The following is a 12,700-nucleotide window of genomic DNA, read 5'->3' on the forward strand; positions in this document are numbered from 1 at the left end:
GAACACATGGCAAGGAAAAAGAGAACCCAGCCCTCAGACTTGAAAGAAAAGACAGGAAGGAAGGAAGGAAGGAAGGAAGGAAGGAAGGAAGGAAGGAAGGAAGAGAAAGAAAGAAAGAAAGAAAGAAAGAAAGAAAGAAAGAAAGAAAGAAAGAAAGAGAAAAAGTTCTGTAAGGAAGAAGCTCATTAGCTAAATCATCTGTCCTACTTTGGACCACTTACTCTGGGGATGCCTGGGCAATATTTCATGGACTATACTTGGTCAGGTTTTAAACCAAAGGTAAATTAAATTATTCTAAGATTACTACTTGACTTTGATTATATTATTTGTTTTTGTTTTTGTTTTTGTTTTTGTTCCTGGACTGGCGAAGCCTTACCTGTTACAGTGGATCACCACTAAGCTCTTAAATAGGAACAGTGATATGCACAGTGGTAATTGTAGTCCATCGCCCATATGGGGATATAAAAAGCACATACAAATAAGTGATTTTTTTTCATGTCATATGAGATCTAAGAAAAGTGACAAAGAAGAAATCTGGACATGATTACTCAAGTACCAGTATTTTAGGACAATGAAGACAGGTCACATTAAAAAAAAAAAAAAAACTCATTTGGCTTTAGTTAATCTGGGGTATGATTGTGACAGAAATTAGATAATTTCATCTATTAAATTGTCTTCATTACCACTGCAGAGAGATATAGATGCAATGGAAAGCCATGTGAATAACTTATCTTTCTAAATAATATTCTCAGAAACAATAGTAAGTTGTCTACAATTTACTTCATGATAAGATAAACATGTCCCTTGTGGACTGATGTCAACAAGCTTTCTAGTAATACAAAATGTTTCCAACTAATTGGAAGCAAAGCATCAGCCTCTTCCTAATTTGATTGCTAAGACATGAGTGTGTGATCAAAGAAGTAATATGTGAACAGTACTCTTGAATACAAGTAGCTTCATTTAGAAAAAGAGATAATAACAAATAAAGAATATTTATCACTGGCAGCTTGTGATTAATATTTGATTTACAGTGTTTGTTGCATCTAAATCTCCTCCATTACTCACACCTATTAGCCTTCTTCCTACTGTCATCACTTTTCATCTCCTCACCATCCTAAGAAATATATGACTGAGACAGCTGCTTCATATCCCACAAATACTGTGGTCTATTTAACTGAGACAGCAATATCCAAAAGCACACTGATGCTGACACAGATTTTAGTAAGAAAAATTTCACCAGGGAATAACTCTCCTTGCCTAACCATCGAAGCCAGCATTGTTGAAATATAGGTAGGCAATGCTGCAGTTATTAAGAACTGAACCATATCCTCTGTCAGGGTCCCATAGAGGTAAAGGTTGGGGTGTTTCAAGGGCATTTTAGAGAGTTTCAATTTACCTGTGACAGGTAGCACAGTTGGGAAACCAGTCATGTATACCTGTAACATGTGGAAGACAGATGAGCCACCCCACAACGCATCCCATTCAGCTCACAGTTTATTATGTTCTTATTTTTATTATGTAAGAGCAGCATCACAACTTAATGATTACCAGCCTACATATTTCAGCATATTCACAGTCAGAAATACCATCTATCACAATTGATATTCCACTTGGCTGTTCTAGATCCATTCAAAATGCAGCAAACATAATTGCAAGAATTACTGAGATTTATATGAAGATGCTTTTCAAAATCTCCTAACTTCCTTTTGCCTCTTAATTTTTTTATTATATCCTAGCAAGTAAGACACTCTATGATCTATTTTCAATTGTTTCACAGTAAATGAATAACAATATCATATATGGATATCAGACAAAAAATAATATACTTGATTTTACCACCACTTTTATTACAATACCATTTATAGTCATTAAAAATGTGACGTTAAAGCCATGGAATATTTAATCTTCCTTTGTAACTCCTTCCAACCTTATGACTCAATCTTATGAGTTGAGAAAATAAAACATTTCAAGCTATGTTTCAAATAATTTGTTTTTTAGGCCCAGTAAAAAAATGATTGACTAGTTTTTCACCTTTTGTATAGATACATATTTAATATAAGCTTATTATTTTATGCATGAAGAATATGTTGTTTAGCAAAGTCCCAAATGAATGAAACTTGTAGTAAGCACATTGAAATATCTTTAAAAAATACTTTTATTTGAATTTTTATATTTTCAATTTTGTTTTGGAATAAAGTTTTCATTTAAATTTTAAAATTTAACTTATCCAAGAAGTATACTGTGTGAGATTGGTACTAGAGAAGGTAATTTTCTACAAAAATTCAAAATAAAAAAAGCACAATGAAAGAGTAAAGCTTTATTTTCACAAAATTAACAAATATTTTAAGTCAACTGTATGCAAGTTACCATACCAGACATTGGAGATTTCAGTTCACTCCAGTAAAAATTCTGTGTGCCTTTTATATCCCAGGTATGGCATAAAATAGGAATTAAAGAATAATGCCTAAGAACTTCACTCAAAAAGTTAACAGTCTCATCAGGGATATGTAGTAATTGATAAAGGAACAGAAATTCAGGGATGACATTAATAATGGAGGGATGCTCAACTGTACTTGAGTAAGTAGGAGCATGTTCCCAGATACTGGATAGTTAGATTGGGTAATGGTAGTTGCAAGAATTACTGAGATTTATATGAAGAGAAAGAAACTCATTCCAACCATAGAATTTATGTGGAAATGGAAGAATAAATTTGCTTTTTGTATTTGACACATTAGTGTCAAGTTCCAAAAAAAAAAAATGTGGACTTGCAAATCCCACTAGAGTGACAGACCTAATATCCACTATGGAAACAAAGGTTCTAAGAGACTCTCAGGGTTGTGAGAACACACAATGCTCAGTGTTAAAATTTCAGTTGTAGTAAAATGTGTCTTTGATATACATTAACCCCAGTGGGAAAACCATGTTTGCCTATCTTTCTGCTATTCAACTACAGAGACAGCCCTTTAGCCATTAAAGAAAATAAAATAAACAGAAACAGGATGGAGCTTTATGCTAATGCATTTGACTACTAATTATTCTGTTTGCCAAACACAACAGACATTAAGGATAATGAAAAGATTCTGAAATAAATTCAGCAAATTCGATGAATTTTATCCAAGGCTGTCTTCTGTGCTCTTGTGATTATCTGGGGCCAAGTGGTGGCAGCAGTAGCTAAAATTACTGCCATGTACAAGCTGGAATGCAGGACACAGATTCTAAGATCCTGAATCTTCTCATAAACCCTCTTTCCTAAACTTTTGATTTTTTACTCTGTCCTAAACCACAATTTCACTTTGGCTGTGGTTATATCCTTTGCTGACTGCCCAACAAAGGAAAACAAAACAAAACAAAAATTTAAGTGTCATCTACTTTTATCCCTCACTTTTTATGGTATATTCTAACCATTAAAAAAAGCAATTAAGCTATCGGTTAATGTATAAACAAGGGAAAAGATAGATAAATAGATATTTGATAGATATTTTATATGATTAATCCCATTGAATAATTTAGTCAGGCTAGATACATAATCAAAAATAACCTTTGTTGGAAACTATATCTCTTATTTTTGCTGAAACTAAACCTGTTTGTATGATACTGTGACACAGTATCTCAATTGTTTACTTAGTGATATAACAGTATCGTGAAACGTGAGCAAAGACTTAGATAATCACCAATCCTCCATTTCAGTCAGCCATTTGAAAGACTATCTGGACATCTGGGCAGATAAACTTGCTTAACTGTTACTGATTTAGGAAAAAAAATGTTTTTAAGATTCATCTTTGCCATCTTATTTTATTTTTAATTAATTATTTTTTTTTGAAAGAGAGAGAGAGAGACTGTGTATGTGTGGGGGGGGGGGGGGTAGAGAGAGTGAGGAAATGAAAGAATCTCAAGCAGGCTCCATACCCAGCAATTAGCCTGAAGCTGGGCTTAATTCCATGACTGTCAAATCATGACCTGAGCCGAAATCAAGAGTCAGACTCTCAACTGACTGAGCCACCCAGGTGCCCCTGGGGGGCAAAATATATATTCATTCATGAGTACTGATATACATCAACCCTTGTTCTAAGTAAACAAAATGGATATGCTTTCTCTCCTATGAAACTTATAATTTAGTGCAGGAGAAAAATAGAAATAAGTAAAAAAAAACATAAATATAATAACTACATATTATGATGATTGCTGTGAAGGAAACTCAAGATAGATACTAACAGGGATCGCCTGCTTTACAGGGCAATCAGAGGGTCTCCACCTAGTGAAATTGCTGAGAACTGAAGAATGAAATCTCTAGAAGGAGAGGGAGATTGGGAAACTGCATGGCCCCAGGCTAGCAGAGAAACACAAATGGCTAGAACACAGCCTCCTCCAAAGATGGGGTGAAGATTTGGTAGAGTCAGAGCCAAAAGTTCTAATTATGGCAATAATAGCTAGTCATTTTTTTAGATTATTTTATGCCAACCACCAGTGTTAGGTATTTTAATTCTCATAGGAACTCTGCAGGGAATGTTTTGCTATTAATCCCAGTCTATAGAAGGAAACATAGAAGCTTACACAGATGAAGAGCTATCTCAAAGTTACACAATTGGTCAAAGGGAAACCGAGCTCATTCATTCGTTCATGTAAGAGAGAGAGAGAGTGTGTGTGAACAGGAAAGAAGGGCACAGGGAGAGAGAAAGAGAGAATCCTAAGCAGACTCCATGATGAGTCCAAATCAGGGTTCCATTCCACAACCCTGGGATCATGACCTGAACCAAAATCAAAACCTCAACCTGCTGAGCCACCCAGGTGTCCCAGAAACCAACCTTTGGACACAACCAGCATAAAAATTTGTTCTCACTCTTACATTATTAATCGTAATTAGATTTTACTGAGTATTTGTTTCATGACAAAGATCAAGCTGAACTCATATATATATATATAAACATATATATATAAATATATATATATAATTTTTTAAATCTTAAGAGTTAACCACATGATATAAATAATTTTTAATCTCATTTTGCAGATTAGGGAACTGAGACCTGAGGAAGCTACATATATGTTTCTCAAAGTTAATCAGATAAATGAGAACCGAGCCAAGATTTGGATTAAGATACATTTTGGGGACTCCTATAGACACAAGAATGACTATCATTTCTTTATCCAACATATTAACTTTTCAGAGTAAGAATTCATGCCTGGGACAATACAGGAGATCCAAAAAAACTCTTTTACAACCTCTGTGTTCTCTTTTCGAATACTGTTCAGTCCCATTCCTTTCATTCGCTAAAGACTCTTTCTTGTGTACAGACCACATAGCAGGACACAGTAATTCCTAACAGTCCCCACATTTACACAACCTCTTTGAAGAGAACAGAAAGACAAGACCTGGAATGCCCAATTTCAGGGATTCTCTCAAAAAACTGAAATATGGGGCTTTAGAGTGGAATACTGTATAAAGATGGTTTTTCCTGATGCCACCATGAGGATGGGAAGAAAGAGAGGACAACTCCTTACAAAAGAAAACTATTAAGAGAATTTTACAATGTTAGAAAAATGTTTATGGTTTTCTCTATGCTCAACTTCTTTGTCATACACGCACACACACACATGAATTATAAAGTTAAAACACGGGGAACATATCATCAACATATTTTAAAATGTATTTCTAGTTTTCAGAGAAATCTTGAATATTTATTGTAGAAATTACTCAAGATTTTGAGCCTTGGCCCCATCAAATTATATCTAATGACTTGAAGCATAAGATGAGAATTTTGAGTTGCCAATGAGCATTTTTCTTCCCATGTGCTGAAGACCAAGACAAATTTTTAAAGCAAGATACAAAGAATAAAACATAACCATAGAGAGAAGAAAAGTAAAAGACAAAGAGCGACACTCCAGTGAATTTCTGTTCTTGGGCTTCATGTGGTAATATCCTTATAACGAATTAAACTTTAAATTTGCAATGAACAGGGTCTGAACTCTTATACTACAATTTGAATCACTCTTTCTAAGAAACACAGGTATTATATAATATTGCGACATACAAAAAAATAAGGATGAAGGTCACCTGGGAGGCTCAGTCGATTAAGCATCTTACTCTTGGTTTAGACTCAGGTCATGATCTCATTGTTTGTGGGTTCAAGTACCACATCAGTCTCCACATTGACAGTGCAGAGCCTGCTTGGGATTCTCTCTCTCCCTTCCTGTCTGTCCTTCCCCCATTCATGCTCTCTCTTTCAAAATAAATAAAGAAAACTCAAAAATAAATAAATGAGGGTGGTAAGCACTGGGTGTTGTATGTAAGTAATGAATCACTAAATTCTACTCCTGAAACTAATATTGCACTGTATGTTAACTAACTGGAATTTTAATACAAACTTGAAAACAAGTAAGTAAGTAAGAAAATATTCTATAGAATTCTCTCAATGACTGTTTCATGTGCCTTTGAGGACCAATTTGTGATAGAGTATTATTTTGTATATTTGAACAGAACTGTGTGTCCTTTAAGGTTTAATTTTCTTCAGCTGCTCTATATCTTTCAGAAAAAAATTTTCAATTATGGCTATGTCTTTTTTGTAAAATATAAAGGTAATAGTTTAACATGGTGATGAAGCCTGTAGAAATATGTTTCTATCATTTAGGTTCTTTTACAGAAAGAAATAAAAATTGACTGCTGAGTTTATTTATTTGTTAAAATGTTCTACTTATTGCCCCTCATATGCCTATCATGTGCTAATAACTCATTTATTGTTAATTCTCTAGTGACAGAGGAATTAAAAAAACAGAGGTAAATAAGGGAGACCATTATAATATGTGTAGGCCCACAATAACCTAATAATGATTAGGTCATATTTCTCTTGTATCTGAAATTATTTTATATTTTTTAAAGTTTATTTTTATTTTGAGAGAGAGACAGAGAGCAAGCAGAGGAGAGGCAGTGAGAGGGGGAGAGAAAGACAATCCTAAGCAGGCTTTGCACTGTCAGTGTGCAGAGTCTGATGTGGGGCTCAAACTCACAAACCATGAGATCCTGACCTGAGCTGAAATCAAGAGTCAGACGCTTAACCAGAATGAGCCACTCAGGCACCCCCTCGGGTGTCTGAAATTATTTTAAAATGCAAAGGGATTAGAATTGAGGTGGGTGGACAATCTGCTTATAATTAGATGATCTGTGAAACAAATTGGATATGTGTTAACCCTAAGGCAGAATTCAAGTTTAGTTATCCCTTCGAATAATTACAGTTGAAAAGATTCACACATAAAAGTGCTACATGATATTCTTTTCCCCTAAGGCAATGGCTTTCTTAGTAAATGGAAAAACTAATTTTCAAAAACACAATTCCTGTGAGCAATGATACATAAAATGCATATTTTTGACTCTATTATTATACATGATTACTAATTATTTATTAATTACCATATTTACATATAAAATTTGATATCTTTTATCTATTTTCAAAAGGTTATATGTAGGGAATTCAAAACCTAAATATTCTACAAAGTAAAGCATGTGTAGAAAAATACAACTTATTTATTTTCTTCTTGTTCCATGTAAGGTATGGCACTGTAAATATTAAGGTGAGTTCCACTTTTTGGAACTTTGGAACTTTTATGATTTGGCATCATAATTCCTCTTTACTGTATTTACAATTAAAAATAATTTTGAATATTATAAAAATATACTGGATCCCATTATAAATGAATATCAGTAGGCAGAGAAGCACATGTACTTATCTATCTCCACCTAATTAAAAAAAAAAGTTACAATATAGTTTTTTTGTTGTTTTTGTTTTTTTTTTACAATATAGTTTTTTAAAAACAACCAGAAGAATCAGATCATTTAATTCTAACACAGAAGACAGCAAATCAGAAAAAAATTAATAATATTGTCAATACTTGATGTTTTTCACAAATACCATTAAATCTTAAAAAAAAATTTGTTTTTACATTTATTTATTTTTGAGAGACAGAGAGAGACACAGCACAAGTTGGCGGAGGGGCAGAGAGAGAAGGAGACACAGAAGCCAAAGCAGGCTCCAGGCTCTGAGCCATCAGCACAGAGCCGGATGGCAGGGCTCGAACTCACAAACCGTGAGATCAGGATCTGAGCTGAAGTCAGATGCTTATCCGACTGAGCCACCCAGGTGCCCCTAAATCTTTTAAGATAATGCAAACACGTGTTTCAAAAAATCAAGTTGGCAATATGTGAGTTATTCAGTTCAATATGTCATTTTAAAAGTTCAAATAAACATCTAGTAATAAAATATAAATTGTCAGCATGATCCAAAATAATGTAAAATTGTATCAGTCAGACATGCAACAGAATCTCTTAGGAAATAAACCCAATAAGAATCATTCATATTTTATCTCCAGGGTAGTATTCAATCATAATTATTTTTCTGCCTTGACTTTGTACATTATTTGGCATAATGCTGAAACAAAAATTTGATATTTTACTAATTTTAAAGGTTCTAGCTAAATATCTATAGAGAAAACGAACTGATCACATTCCACCCCATAGTCATTTAATAAATGGGTTTCTCTAATAATTTTTGAATATTTTAAATTATTTTACAAGTCAATGATTTTAATTATAGTATGAAATGAGAAAACTATTTCATTTTGTAGAACTAAGAATATCACACAAGCTTAAAATACTTGTTAAAAATCCTTTTTTGTGGATTGCAATTTGATAATATTCATATGTATTTATAAAATAACATCAGTGTTAATTATCAGATCTGACTATCCATATATGCTTATAATTTGAAATCGTTTAGCTCAGCAAAATTATTTAAATAATACGCAAAATCCTTAAATTATGACAAATAGAAGTGTCAATAGAGAATCTGAATACATAGAAAAAGTGAATGATTACTTATATTTATCTTAATGAGAGTAGTAAAAAGTTTTTCACTTTGATTCTGTATTTCTTTATTAAGATTCCCAAGTCACTTCTACTTTTCTTTTTTATTTTTATTTTTTGAATTATACATAACATATTAGCTTCAGATATAAAACAGAATGATTCACTATTTGTATATATTGTGAAATGATCCCAACAATAAGTCTGGTTAACAGCCATTGCCATACAGCTACATCTCTTTTCTTGTAATGAAAACTTTTAAGGCCTATTTTCTTAGCAACTTTCAATACAACACAGTGTCATTACCTATACTCACCACGCTGAACATAATATTCTCAGGACTATTCATTTCATAACTGGAAGCTTGCATCTTTTGACCACAAAGTTTGTAACCTTTGGTCACCAATTTGTTTTTACAAATATTTTAAGTTAGATTTTAGAAGATGTAAGTCCAGAAAATCTTCAAATTAATAAAACTTATATAATATTTAACTGAGAATACAATTCAGCCTTTAACCATCCGCTGGATATTGGAGAATGCACCCCCTTTCTACTTGAATTTCTACAACTACAAAATGTTGAACTTGATCAGACTTACACCTTCTTCTAGCTTTACATTTTTTTCCCTGAGTTCACAGATAATATTTTTTAAATTTGGAGTACACTGAAGTGATCTGTGGTCACTGACACGTGGCAAATATTTCTTTTTATTTCTCATGAACATGTTATATATTTTCTATCATTAAGTCAAAATTTGATTTTATTATATGGCTGCAAAAGAGAGATATATATTAAATACTTGTAGGATGTAATTATTTCTGTGTAAGTAAATTGGTCAACTGAAATTTTATTAGCTGGTTACAGTACTTCTCTTTGCTTGTGTAAAACTTTACTATAGAAATTTGGAATGTTCATTGACACCTAATCCTTTACCTTTCCTCCCCTCCACTCCCATTTTCTTCCTTTCCTTTTATTTCCCTTTCCTTCCTATTAAAACTTAAATATATATATATATGTATATATATATATATATATATATATTTATGTGTATTGTGTAGAAGGAACACCTTGCCCCAAAGAGCCAACCTATATTTCCTTGAAATAAAAAATAAACTTCAAAAGAAAATAACTACTCTTTTATTAAAAAAAATTCATTATATTTGAAGTTTATAAGAATAAAATCAGTCCTTAAACACCCTCTTTACCAAGATTTTCAAAATATCTATCATACGATTTGGGATACCTTTTAAAATGTTAAATGACAGTTTGTTTTATGTTATTTTATGTTATTTTATTTTATTTTGTTTTATTCTATTTTATTTTATTTTATTTTGGGGCAATTTGTTTTTCAATTTTGCTGTTAATAACTTACCTCAAAGTAAATTTGATTTTTTACAGCACCATATTGTTCTACAACTAGAAATTCCCACAAGCTCATAACACTTATAGAAAATTACTGAACAATTACCAACCCAACTAAATGACAGTCTGTATAGAGAATCAGAATTTCAGCATTATTAAAATAAGTTAACTACTATAATAAAAGCTCTTTTATTTGTAAATTTTGTTTTAAAAGTTGAACACATAGAATATAATAATTTTATAGATTCTTTACTTGCAAACGTATTAACATACATCTCATTAGCATTAATGTATTTTAAAAAGTTGACTAAAGAAACTGATGTTTTAACACCAGTGGAAATTTTTTTTAAGTAAAAATTAAGATTAAGCTACCCCACATGCAAAATTCTCATGAGAATGGGGGCACCTAAGTGGCTCAGTCAGCTAAGCATCCAACTCTTAATTTCAGCTCAGGTCTTGATACAGGGTCATAAGTTCAAGCCCCACCTTGAATTCCATGCTGGGCATGAAGCTTACTTAAAAAATAAAAAAAATCTCATGATAATGAACACAGAGATAATGATAATACTACCTACTTTCATTTGTTTGTTCGCTGGTATGCAAATATAATAGTGAAGTTAGTTAAGCACTAAAATGTATCATTTTTTTCAGGAACATTATTGCTTATCTCTACAACTCTGTAAGCTTAATTTTTAGCTTGCATAACATGAACACCTGAGTTTGTAAGTAGGGAAGTTGGTTTATATCATCAGTCTCATTTTTGTAATTTATTCACATAACTCACAGTATCTCAGATTGTGTTAATATTCTTCACCTCCTACTTGATTCAATCTCTTGTCTGTGTTTTAGGTTAAGTCTTATATTTCGTGTAAATGAAGTGGCATTTAAAACTGAAGTTGAAGGGCACCTGGGTGGCTCAGTTGGTTAAACATCTGACCCTTGATCTTGGCCCAGGTCATGATCTTAGGGGTTCATTGGCTCAAGCCCTGCTTTAGGCAGTGAAGCCCCTTTGAGATTCTCCATCTCTCTTTCTCTGCCCCTCTGCCCACCCCACCCCAGAGTGTTGCACAAGCGTTCTCTCTCAAAAAAAAAAAAAAAAAAAAAAAAAAAATGTCAAGTTGAAATGGGGATGATTTTACCTTACTCTTCGATCCTAGAGTATCAGCCAGTATGGACCAACAACGTAAATTTTTCTTACATGTACAATTCTTATATATTCTTACATATATAAGTTATTACATATATATAACATATATAATGTTATTACATATATATGTGTAAGAACATATGTAATATATAATATATATGGTATAATATATATATGTTATATATATGTTATATATATATGTTATATATATATATATGTTATATATATGTTTATATATGTTTATATATATATTTTTTTCTTTGGGGGGCAGGAGGACACCCCGGGCCTGGGCTGTGGCCTGATGGGAGTGGGGAGTGAAGAGTGGGATTTTCCAGAAGGAAAAACGAGGCCCATTTGGAGTTCGCAGGATGTGCTATGTGGCTTGGGGTTCCTGGTGGGACTGTGTGCAGTTCCTGTTAAAAGGGCCTGAAGAGGATTATTGGAATAATCTCAGCATCAAGGCTGCTCAAAGAATGGTGGACTCAGGCCCCAGGTGCTTCAGCCTTGAACACTCTTCCCAGTGGGAACCCAAGATCCTGGCATGTCAGGAGTTCTACAAGGCCCAGCAGGGGAGTCTTGGGGTGAGAAATACCTGAATGTCCTAGGTTCCAGAGTCAACTAAAGGCCCTAAATGGGTCCTAAACTCAACCAAGGGACAAAAATTCCAACAGTTCAATGCCTGAGGCCTGCATTCATGTATTTTTTAATGAAGTCAATTGAAATTTATCTTTGATAGACGGTATGTGTTGTAATACCTTTAGGTTGGAGCCATAAAAATAAAAGAACGAATATACCCTATTGCCTAATATACTCCAGTACATACACATTAGATAATAGTAGTTGAAAATAATTATCTGCAGACTAAAAACATGCTCAAGTGAAAGCATGGACATATGAATATCCCTCTGTATTTGCTCATTTCTTTGGTTTTGCAATGACAATTTGATGGTATTTAGTGATAACCTCTCTGAAGTTAGCATTTTAAAATATAATGACCCTCCATCAAATATGATTTTTTTCTCAGTTCAATTTTTCAGTCCCACACAATGTCTTTCACCAATCTAGAGAATAGAATAGATCTTACATTATTATTCATTTAATTTATACAAGAATCTTATTTTCAGAACGTAAATTAACTACTTAAATGTTTTGGTATAGATATTACTGATGAAATTTGCTTAGGATCAGGACATTTATTACCCACAAACAAAAATGGGCTAAATATTCTTTTATAGGTCTTTCTATGGTACCTAAATAACCCATTTTTAAAATTATTGTCATGAATTTGTAAAGTAATTATTTCCTGATATTGCTTGCTTTATGTATTTTACTTTATGGAA

Source organism: Prionailurus bengalensis, chromosome E4, assembly GCF_016509475.1.
Source record: "Prionailurus bengalensis isolate Pbe53 chromosome E4, Fcat_Pben_1.1_paternal_pri, whole genome shotgun sequence".
Taxonomy (NCBI): Eukaryota; Metazoa; Chordata; class Mammalia; order Carnivora; family Felidae; genus Prionailurus; species Prionailurus bengalensis.